We start from the raw sequence: 12,788 nt of genomic DNA, 5'->3' as shown, positions 1-12,788 counted from the left end.
AATTCTCAGTCCAGTCCTCAGCTCTGGTAGAGACTTTAAAAGAAGCATTTGAGAAAATAAGATTCAAAGAGCAACCACCACTAGATGGCGCCATAGCAGGCCGGGCAGTTCCGATGAGAACTGCTTCAGACAAGAAATATGGTAGCTGTGGGAGTGTGCTGGAGGCAGTGAGAAGGATACATTTTCATTAAATCACTTGCAAAATACTTTCCTTCATTTCTAAAGAGGCTGATGGGAATTTCCTCAGATTAAATAGTGGATGGCATGTTGTGACTCAGCAATTGCCAGATATGGAATTATCCATCCCATCGATGTTTTTGAAAACCTTACAGCAACTTCATCTGGGGACAGTTGCCTTTAAGGGGATGCCCATTCTTCTCCAGACCCGTCTCAACCATTCTTTATTGCCATTAGACTCATAATTAGGGCCAGATCACAGCTTTCTCTAGGGGAAACACGTACAAAATCTGACTCAGGAGGAAATAGCTTGTATGCTAAAATAAGTGCAAGATTTTGTAATATGTATTGGCAGAAACCTAGGGAATATATGTAGGAGTATATTCGAATGGTGCTAGACCAAGGATGATAGACTATAGCACTGTATCAGATCACATTTATTGGGTGCACATGTTAGATATTCTGGGTTTAATGTGTTAAATCCTACAACTGAAAGTGGCTCTAAAAGTTTCTTGGTTGGCCGACCAAACCTGGGACTCAATGGTGGCATATGTTTAATAAGGCAGAGATGCTAAAACTTCTTCGACATGATGTAGAGGAAGGCATTAAAGACTTAGGGAGAAAGGAATGATGAAATGACTATCACAAGAGATCTGCACACCTACCCCCCAAATATATCAACCAAAGGGACCAGAGGACACCTCATTAAGACATTGAGAAATACATTGTTGGTGGTCACACTTGCATCTCTGAAAAATTCACTGGTGGATGTTATAGTGGTGAAAGATGCCTCCATTTGGTCCCTGATTTCAATGGGCTTGATGGCATTTCCTTACAGCAGAAGCCAAATGACAAAACTTAACTGCCAGAGACAAGGAGATCACATTTACTATAAAAGATAACAGGGACTAGTGACAATCAAACCAAAATCTAGAGGTCTTAAAATATATAGATGTCTAATCACTGTGTTGTACAACTGAAACTAATATAATATGGTATGTCAATTGTAGTGAGAAAATAAAAATAAAACGCACCTAAGGATATTTAGTGGACTAATTGAGCATAGTGTACCTAGGAACAAAAAAGATTGACAGCCTACTAAAATGTTGTTTGATCTATATAAAAAGTCCAGTGGCCAAAAACCTGACTTGAGTGGCCTCTCATCCAATTTATAGACCTGAACAGGTTCCAGATGTAGAATTCCTTGATTCGAGGGGGACAAAATGACCCATCCTGTGGATTTCAGTTAGCCTCTTTCCCAGCTATTCCAGTGTTTGCTTAATGAACCTGCATATAAAGTGGTAGCAATAGTAGGAATGGGGGCTATGTGTGGGCCCAACAACATGAACTTGCCCTTATCAAGCCTTTTTTTTTTTTTAAATCAATGCTGCTGAATGTTTCACTTGCCAAATGAACTAAGCTGCTGATATGATACCATTCCCTAAGGGGCTCAGTCAGCCCTTAGGGGCAAGTTCATTACACTGAACTCCTTCCATCATGGAGGGGAGCAAAAGATCTTCCTCACTGGAGGAGACATGTATTCTGAGCAGGACATATTTGTTTTTCTGCCCAAGAATCTTCTGCCAGCACCACCTGTGATTACAAAATATGGTGTACTGCACACAATAGTGCTTTCGATCAAGAAAGTCATTTCAAGTAACTGCAGCAATGGAATTAACTGGCACAAACACATACCCCATCATCTAGAAACAGCTGGCCTAATAGAAAGATTAAGAAGCTAGCTTATTGAAGGTATGGTACCAGTTGGGAGATTATACCCTGAAAAGACATAAGTTCTTCCTCCAAGGACATGATTATAGTTTGAATAATGGACAAATATACAGTTCCAGGTTTCCCATGGCCAAACTATGTGGGCTTGGGAATCAGAGGTGGAAGTAGACTGGCTTCTCTCACTATTAAAGCTCACAGGCCACCCACAGGTTTTTTGCTTTCAATCACTGTAACTTTGAGCACTGCTAGTTTGAAGTCTTGATTCCTGGCTGCCACCCTTCTACCCCTCATCACACACACACACACACACACACACACACACACACACACACACACACACACACAAATACTTCTACCAGGACAAACAACAATATCGCCTTAATTTGGAAGATGATATTGCCACCTGGCCCTTTTGGGCTCCTTTTGCTACTGAACCAACAGGCAAAGAAGAGGGTAATTGATATTGATTACCAAAGGATAATCGGATTACTGCTATTCATTGGGGGCAAGGAGGACTGTATCTGAAACCCAGGGTATTCTCTGGAATGGCTTTTAGTATTTTCATGTCCAACAGTAAAATAATAGAGGATGACAATTTTTCTAGCCCCCTCCAAAGCTATAACCAGTGATAATTCAGACCCTTCAGGCAGAGTGGATTACCATACCATATAAAAAAATCCCCAGCCATTTGATTACTGGATGAAAGCAAAGGAAATATGAAATGAATAGTGAAAGAAGGAAGTTATATATATCAATTATGGCCTCCTAATCGGTTACTTGCTTATTTTATATATATCTGAGTGGTCCTCATCCGATCAGTTCAAAGACCTTAAGAGCAAACCTGAGCATTCCTGGAAGAAGAAGAAATGGTGCCTCAAGACTGCAACATTAGCTGTTACTTGAGAATTTCCAGCCTGCTGCCTTGCCCAGCAGATTTCAGACTCGCTAGCCCCCGCAACTGTGTAAGTCAATTCTTTGAAATAAATCTATTTATATATATTAAGAGATTTGGTTCTTTTTTCTGGAGATCCCTGACTGATACAGTTACCTAGTTAGGATCTTTTTACATATATTAACATATATTAAACTCTCTCTAGTCAAATAGCTGGTGGAGTTTTTGATCTCCTGATTGAACTCTAACTGATTCAGTGAGGCATAATTGGTGGAAGTTTTTAATAAACATTCCCATACTAAATGTGAGTTTAGTTTAGGTTGCATCAGTTAGGCAGAGAAAACAGATATCAAAGTAGACTGAATTAGAAGACTAGCAAGAGACAATGATTAACACAGACAGCAGGTAAGCAGCAATCTTTAGAGCATAATGGAGAGAATCAGAGTTTCAGAAGAAACCAGTTAATAAATATATAATTAGAATATACCTTGAACATATACAGATCTGAAGAACAGTGCTTTTTACAAATAACTATGAGCCCTCCAGAAGGATAAGTTTATCCTTGTTGGAAGAAAAAAACCACCTGTGTCATATGAAAGATTAAAAGTTGGAAGAGAAGAAACCACAGTGGATCCAAGCAGAAGCTACTTGCTTGAGATATTGGTTTAGGGTCCAATTCTTTAGGGAGGATGTTCTGTTTGTCTATTCCTATGTAAAAAATCATCTAAAACATAGAAGCATAAAACAACAGCAACCATTCATTTTGCTCACAGATCTGCAGTTTGGGTAAGGCTCATGGTAGACAGATCATTTTTGTTCCATACAATGTTAGCTGAAACAGCTAGACTGGGGCTGGCAGATCCACTTTCAAAATGTGTCACTCTATGGCTAGGGCTGGCTCTCCGGGAGCTCAGCCATGGCAGTGGAATGTGAGCCTCCTCACCATATGGGCCTGCCTCCAGGAACCTTATGGCATGGTGGCTGGGATCAAAGAACAAGAGACCTAAGAGAGAGAATATAGAAACTGGCAGTGTCTTAAAGTCTGGGCCCAGAAACTGGCAAGGTGTTGCTTCTGCTGCATCCCATTAGTCAAGTGGTCCCAAAATCCAGATTCAAGGGCAGAAGACATAGATCTCACTTCTCCGTGTGAAGAATGTCAAAGAATTTTGGAGACTATGTTTTAAAACTGCCACAGAAGAAATGTGAAAAGAAGCAATCAAAATTTTATTCTTGAAAATGTGAACTTTGTCACATTTTCAAGAATAAAAACGTGAACTTTGCCACATTTTCAAGAATAAAAACGTGAACTTTTCAAGAATAAAAATGTGAACTTGCTGACAAAGTGAACTGGTAAGAGTTCTCTTTCCATTGGGTGGGTTCAGTCACACAAGTCCTTTTGAAATCCTGAGTTAAAGTAGCGGTTTCCTCGCTTTCTGAAAGTAAAATATTCCCGTGAAACCTTTTGTAAGCTGAAATGGCGTAAAGTGAAGTGCATGTCCTGCTTACTGAAATGCTTTTGTGAAAGACCTATATCATACTTAACAGTCTTTTCATAAAAGTGAACATCCTCTTTGGCTTTCTTTTAATTAGCAAAAACAGGTACAAATATAAGAACACAGACTTTTGGAAAATATGGGATGCCTGTACCCTTTTCTTCATTGTTATAAATATGTGGCTTTCTTGGTTAGGTCAATTCTACCTATTATCAACATGATTTTGGGATGAGAATCAGCCAAATGGGAGTAGCACAATCCTATGTAATACATAGTCTTAGCAAGAAAACACCAATGCAAAATATAATCAAACATGGCTTAGAAGCAGCCAGATAAAAAAGACACATGAGCAAAGGGACAAAGATAAAGCTGAGTGCGGATTTTCTCATTGGAAACAAAGCGAGTGAGAAGACAGTGGAATACTATTTTTAAATTACCGAAAGAAAAGAATCTCTCAGTCGAGCATTTTATATGCAGTAAAAAATATTTTTCAAAAAACAAGGTAAAAAAGACTTTTTCAGATGTGCAAAAGTTGAAGGAATTCATTGCCAGCAGACCCACACTATGTAACATGTTAAAGAAAGTTCTTTGGAAGAAGAAAAATGATACCAGATAGAAATCTGAATGTGCACAAAGGATTAAAGAACACTGGAAATGGCATTATATAAGTAAATGTATTGGTTTTTTTTTTAAAAAAAGAATCTCTTTAAACAATAAATGACTTTAAAAAACAGCAGTAATGTATTTTGAAGGCGATAACATACATCTAGGTAAAATATGGTAACAGCAGCATAAAGGCTGGGAGGGAAGAAATGGAAGTACACTACTGTAAGCTTTTACACTTTATATGAAATAATATAATATAATTTGAAAGTAGACTGTAATAAGTTAAAGATGTATACTAGACCCTAAGGCAACCACTGAAATAAAAAGACAAAGAGTTATATGTAATAAGACAAATGAGGAGATAAAATAGAATAATAATAATAATAATGACAATAACAAATTCAATGAATTCAAAAGAAGGCAGAAAAAGAGGAGAGTATTAAAAAACAGATGGTACAAATAGAAAACAAATAGCCAAAGGGTAGACTTAAAGCTAATCATGCCAATAATCGCATCAAATGCAAACGGCCTAAATGCCCCAATTAAAAAGCAGAGTTTATCAGATTGGATTAAAAAAAATAAGACCTAACTATATGCTGTCTATAAGAAATACACTTGAAAGACAAAAATAAGTTAAAAATAAAAGAATGCAAAAAAATGCCAAAAGATATGCTATACTGACACCAGTCAAAAGTAAAACGGAGATTTCATACACACGCACACGCACGCGCACGCACACGCACACACATGTGCGTGCGCGTGCGCATTTTCTTATCACAATGGAGTTAAATAAGAAATCAGTAGGAGAAAGTTATTTGGAAACCCCCAAGTATTTGGAAATTAAATAATACACTTCTAAATAACCCTCGGATCAAAGAAGAAATCAAAAGAGACATTAGAAAATATTTCCAACCAAATGAATACAAAATCACCACGTGTCAGAATTTGTGGAATGCTACTAAAGTAATACTTAGGGGGACGTTTATAGCACCTAATGACTGTAATAGAAAATAATTTCCTCAATCTGCTAAAGGGCATCTATGGAAAACCTATAACTAATGTCATACTTGACAAAGAAAGACCGAATACTTTTTCCCTAATATCGAAAATAATACAAGGATATTCACTCTTACTACTTGTGTTTAACATTGTGTTTGAGATTTTAGATTGCAGCATTAGCTGCAATAATGCAAAAAAAGTTTTTTTTAAATAAATAAATGAAATAAAACGCATCTAGATTGTAAAGGAAGAAATAAAGCTGTCTTTATTCATAGTCTACATAGAAAATTTTAGGGAATCTACAAAAAGGCTATGAACTAGTAAGTGTGTCAAGCAAGGTTGCAAAATACCAGATTAATACACAATAAATTGATTGTATTTCTAAATATACGAAATTAATTGTGTTTCTATATACTAGCAACAAGCAATCAGAAACTGAAATTGAGCAAATACTATTTACGATATTTAAATTATTTACAATTATAATAAAAATGTGAAATACATGTTTAAGTTTGATAAAATATATGAAAAACGGTGCAGTAAAAACTATAAAACGTTGCTGAGAGAAATTAAACAAAACCTAAATATGTGAAGAAATATACCTTGTTCATGGGTCAGAAGACTCAGTGTTGTTAATATAGCAATTATCCCAAAATTGATAATAGATTCAACAAATACCAATCATACCAAAAGACACTTTTTGTAGAAATAGAAAAGCTTATTTTAAAATTCATAGAAATTAAAAGGGCTAATAATGGCCAAAACAACTTCGAAAAAGAATAAATTTTCCGGGTTAACACTTCCTGATTTCAAGACATATTACAAAGCTATAGTAATCAAGACAGTGTGTAAAGATAAATAAGTCAGTGAAACATGATAGGGAGTCCAGAAATAGACCTACACACATTTGGATAATTGATAAAGATGTAAAGGCATTCAGTGAAGAAAAGATAGTCTTTTTCAGCAAATTGTGCTGTAAAAATTGGATATCCCTTTTAAAAAGTGAACTTTGATCCTTACCATACACCATATACAAAAATGAATCATAGACTTAAATGTACAACTTAAAATTATACAACTTCTAAAGGAAAACATAGGGAAAAATCTTTTGTGACCTTGGCTGAAGCAAAGATTCCACAGATATGACACCAAAAGTACAATCCATAAAAGAACAAGTTGATGAATTAGACTTCGCCAAAATTAAAAACTTCTGCTCTTCGGAAGGAACTGCTAAGAGAATGTAAAGACAAGCCACAGAATGGGAGAAAATATTTCCAAAGCATATGTGGGAGGAGGGACATGAGGGAGAGGGACAGGAGAGAAGGGTTACAGTGGAGCAGGAGAAAACCATTGGGAGCGTCAGATATGTTTATAATGTTGACAGAATTTGTGGGTTTATATGTGAAATCTTTTCAAATTAAAGACTTTAGTTATAATAAAAAGTCGACCAAATCAGAAGTTTACAAAGAAAACAAGTGAAAATTGTCCCTTTGCTCCAGATCCTAATTAGATTTAGAGTTTAGCATTTTTAAAAATACGATCTAAACTCGGGTTGTCCAATATGGTCACCACTAGTCACATGTGGTCATTTAAATTTAAATTATTTACAATTACAATTAAAAATTCAGTTCCTCAGTTGCAGCACTTGCAAGAGCTCGATAGCCATATGTGGTTAGTGGCCACCGATGATAGAACATTTCTGCCATCAGAGAAAGTTCTCTTGGACAGCTCTTTCCTAGAGAATTGGAGGTTGCCATAGTTTCGGCAATACCTTTACAAGCAACTTAGATCTTTTGCTGGCCATTTATTGAGCCATTAGTTTGTGCCAGAAACTACCCATTAAATGAATTATCTCTAACTCTTACAAGGAAAGACTAGGCTCAGAGAGTTTTAATTAATTTTCCAAATCTCACAGTTACTAAGTGGTGTATCTAAAATGTAAACTTACATCTATCTAAGCTCAAGACCTGGACTTTTAGGTGATTCTCATTTATCCTGTAGCTAGACTACGTCGTTTTCCTTCTATATTTGTAAATTTTTTTTTGAACATTAAGTCTTATATTTATCCCTCCTAAATTTTATCTTGTTGGATTAAGCTTATTGTTCCACGTTGTCAAAATATTTTAGGATATTCCTTCTGTCATTCCACATACCCACGAGCCTTCCAGGTTCCATGTCTTTAACAAGTTTGATGAACATGGCATCCTAAACTTTATTCAACCAGGTGATTGATTAAAATAATTGATAGGACACGGGAAAGGGTGGAGGTCTATGGCCAGGTATTAGAAACCCCTGCTTTAGGTTGATATTACTTTATTAGTCTCTACCCTTTGCGTTACTAGTATCCTACCCCATTCCTCTCCTTATATTCAGATTCTGGAAATGTGCCCTGTATTTGGAGCATAAAGGCCCTTTAGCACCATCTAGAATCATATAGTGATAGTAATTCGCTGATATAATTAGCTTCTAGATGTTAGCCAAGCAATGTATACTTCTAACCAAACATGGGGTGTGGGAAGATCACAGTATTGGCACCCATCATTGATGCTTATTTTCCACTTAGCCTTCCTCTTCCTCCTCAGCTGCCCCCATGTTTAAAGTGATGGTTTTGATTAACTGTTATCAAAAACAAACCATCTCAAAACAGTGGCTTCAAATAATTACAATCATTTAATCACTCATGAATTTGAAATTTGGGTTCGACCTAGAAAGAACAGTTTGCCTTTATCCTACATGACATCATCTGGGGTAGCTTGAAGGACAGCTGGGGCCTGGCGCTGTGAAGCTCCTCTGACACAAACTCTGAGGATCTCATGATCTTGCTTCATACTTTCCTGCCGCCCTCCCCTGCACCCCGCTTCCAAACTCTACCTGCGTTAAGCAACATGTGTTTCCCAGGTCTTGCCATCTCAGCCATCTCCAGGCCTCCATCTAGCATGCTTTTCCTTCCCTATCCTTGACTCCTATGCAGCCTTGAAGACTCAGTCAAGAGGTCACCTCCAATTGGAAGCCTTCTCTGATATCCCTTATCCCTGCAAACTTTAGTTTGCATTAATTACCTCTCCTCTGTGTCCCCACAGCTTGCATATTTCTCTTCTTCAAAGCACTTATCACTCTGTAATAATTTGTCCTTCTTATTTGCCTCTCTTTCTCACTAGATTCTTAGCTCTTTAAGGGAAGGGACTGTTGTGTTTTTGTATTCCCAGTGTGGGGTACATAGTAGATGCTCAGTAATGTTGAGTCAATGATAGATGTGATGATAAAACAGATTTTGTAAGTTAAAATGATGCTACCAAAATACCAGATTAGAAGCAGGACCCAGCACCTGTAAAGGGCCACAGTGAAGCAGTTTCTCTTGGACCCAAGATCAGATGAGTTCAAGTATATAAAGCATTTTAGACAGTGCCTTACACATAGTGAGCACACTATAAATGTTTGCTGCTGCTGTTAGTACTTTGATAATGATGACTTCTGCAGTTTTCAGAGGTAAAGCTGCCCTTGTCAAAAATTATTTTTACTTTTGCACTAGCCTTTTCCATTGAATGGGACATTGAACAACCTTGGCACCCTCCCAGATGCTACTCCCCTTCCTCCGGCTCTGGGAGTTCCCTGAAGTTAGAATTCCCGAAAGAGGAATCCTCTGGAAGAGGAAGTGTGTTCCTGGCTAACAGAGTCTGGGTGTGTCTTCTGACAAAGCTTATTTCCTGCTCTGGCACCATCAGCTTCTCTCCTATTGGCTTCCACTGCAGCAGGTGGATGCAGGTATTGCTACCTGCCAGGTGTTTCTGAGCTTTCCCAGGCCTGGCAGAGCTAAGGAGAGGCAGAAGCGAGTCAGTGACAGACTTCTCTGGTATCTGCCACCCTGGGATCAGCATCCACCTTCCCTATTCCCTTTGAACCTGGGGTCATTTGAAGGAAAGCTGGAGGGAAATTACACCCACTAGAACAAAAGCTAATCCTCCTTGGGTAGAGGCTTGGTTTGCACCTTAATTTGGAGGTTCCTCAAGTTCCCTCAGGCCTTGCTCTTGCCCTGCCTTTCTGAGGTGGCCTGGAGCTGAAAAGTCCCAGATTTCTCCTCATCATGTTCTGGCCCCACCCCACCTGGAATTTGGGGGAACTTAATCATTTTTAGCTTGAACTGTGATTGATATTTGGTTCTGGGAAAAGCAGGGTTCTGCACTAAGCTTGAAAGTTTGAGGGGCGAAGGGGGAGGGGGAATTTCCAAGATGTCCCCGAGAGATGGAGACAAGGCAGGGTCCCAGGCTTGAGTGAAACGAGAACTGAGAAGCGTTAATGGGAAACACCCCCAAATAGAAGGGCTGAAGAGCAAGACATGTGAGGGCAGCAGATGTAGGGCCTTGAAGAACTACAGCTGGGGGAAAATATCATCAAGAATCCTGGGGTGGATGCTGGAGTCTAGTTGCTGGTCTGGGGGAAGAAAATTCAGATTTTTTTCCAGTACCCCTTTCATGTTTCTAGTTAAACCTCACTTTCTTTGGGAGGTTTTCCCTGACCCGTGGACCAGGTGAGGTCATCCTACACGGGCTCCTGAGGGCAGCACTGTCATAACCCTCACCCCACTCCAGAGTCAGACTCTGGGGGTCCAGACTCAGTTCCTCCCTTATTAGTGCTGCGGTTTTGTCAAAGTATTTAAGCTCTTTTTACCTAAGTTCCCTCAATCTGTGTACTGTGGCTGAAAATAATACTTCCTCGCAGAGTTGTAAAGATGAAATAAAAGAATGTGGTAGAAGTGTTAGCACAGAGGCCAGATCTCGATGTGATGTGAGGACAGCTGCTGGTTAACGATGCCTCCCCTACTGCTGTGAGGCCTGTCGGGGACCAAGACTGCTTGCGTTGCCCAACATTATATCCCCAGAATCTAGCACAGCACCACCTAGTTGAGTGTTTGCTGACTGAATACATGTGACGAAAGTGGGCTTGAATTAATACCCTTGTGGGGTTTAGGGCCTAGGATTATAAGTCACTGTGTGTACCCTCTAAACATTTTTCTTTAGGTGATCCTGAGTTAAAAAAGACACCAAGGTTATTCCTGGATAGAATGACTATGAGTGACCATTTTTCTTACTTTCTATTTTTCTGTAGTCTCCATAATTTTTCTATACCAAAAAAAAAAGGATTACTTTTCCAATGGTTAAAAAAGAGAAAGCATTATTAAACAGACACAACACTATACATTGTCTGGAAGGGAGAAGATGTAACTGAAGGACAAGGGACAAGAATGGAGGGCGTGGCCTGCGCTTCAGCTCTTCTTACTACCCCCTTCTCCGCCCCCCAGGGCCCTGAAGTTCTCACAGGCTGCTTCCTAAAAGAGAATTCTCAAAGCACGAGTCATGGGGATGAAGCCCCTGCTTTTCTTCACTTAAGAAGAATCCAACCCAGCAATTCTACTGCTGGGTGTTTATCCAAAGAAAACAAAAACACTAATTTGAAGAGATATGTGCACCCCCATTTTTATTGCAGCATTATTTACAAAAGCCAAGATATGGGAGCGACCTAGGTGTCCATCAATAAATGAACGGATAAATAAGATGTGACACACACACACACACACACACACACACACACACACACACACACACACACTATGGAATATTACATAGCAATAATAAAAAAGAATGAAATCTTGCCATTTGTGACAACACGGATAGACCTAGAGGGTATTGCGCTAAGTGAAATAAACCAGATAGAGAAGGACAAACATTGCATGGTTTCACTGATACGTAGAGTCTAAAAAAACGTAAAAGTGAACAAACAAAACAAAATAAAAACAGACTCATGGAAACAGAGACCGAAGGGATGGCTGCCAGAGGGGAGAGGGTGGGGGATGGGGGACAAAGGCGAAGGAGAATATAGTCAATGATGTTGTGCTAAGTTTACATGGTGACAGGTGATCGCTATAATTAGTGAGGAGATCACATTGTAAGGCATAAAAATGTCAGATCACTGTATTGTACACCTGAAACTAACTAATATAATATTGCATATTAAGTATACTTAAATAAAAATGTTTTCATAAAAAGAAGCATCCGAATGAAGTAGTTAGAGCTGTAAAAGGAGAAGGAAAGAATATGCTCAGCTCTGAATCTCGTGGTGCTGAGAAGTGATCACGAGTACGTGTGCTGAGGGTGGGATGTCTTCCCCTGGTCCTCGCTCTGTCACTGCCACTTGATATCTCCGGAAGCCTGGGCCCCCATGTTGAAGGAGCTCTAGCAGCCGTCCCACGGGGGAGGAAAGGAGAGTGGTCTTGGTGGAAGAGGCCTGGACTAAGAGCTAAGGTGCTTAGGTTAGAGTTTTAGCCCTTCCTGGCGGCATGATGATTCTCTAATCATCGAGTCTCAGTTTCCCATCTGGAAAAAGGAGATAAGAACATCTTCCCTATTTAGGTGGAATTTTGAGTATAAAGCAATACCATGTGTGAAAGTGTTTGAAGAGTATGAAATGATGGACAGATGGTATTCGTGAATGTGAGGAGGATTGAGGGAGGAGAGGGAAGCACAGTCTCTTCTCAGTGAGTTGTGTTCCTGATGCTTCTCTGCCAGCCTCAAGTTAAAGAATATTCTCAGGTTAAAGAATATTTATTGAATTTCCCCCTTCAACTAGAAGGTGTTCTCTATATCATATCATCTCATTTTCTTTTGCCCCACGTTCTAGATGAGAAAACTGAGGCTAATAGAAGATAGCCTTATGAGACTTGCCCAAGGTTACACAACTAAAGTGGCAGAGCCAGGACTAAAACCCAGATCGTCTTTCTCAGTCCAACTTGAAGTGACCAACTTGTCTCTGTTTGCCCAGGACTCTTCCATCTTTAGTACTGAAAGTCCTATGTCCTAGGAAACTCCTCCATCCCGGGCCACCCGGGACACTTGGTC

Source organism: Pteropus medius, unplaced genomic scaffold (genome assembly GCF_902729225.1).
Source record: "Pteropus medius unplaced genomic scaffold, Ma_sr-lr_union100, whole genome shotgun sequence".
Lineage (NCBI taxonomy): Eukaryota > Metazoa > Chordata > Mammalia > Chiroptera > Pteropodidae > Pteropus > Pteropus medius.
The sequence above is the reverse complement of the archived record's forward strand: the minus strand, read 5'-3'. Positions refer to the sequence as shown.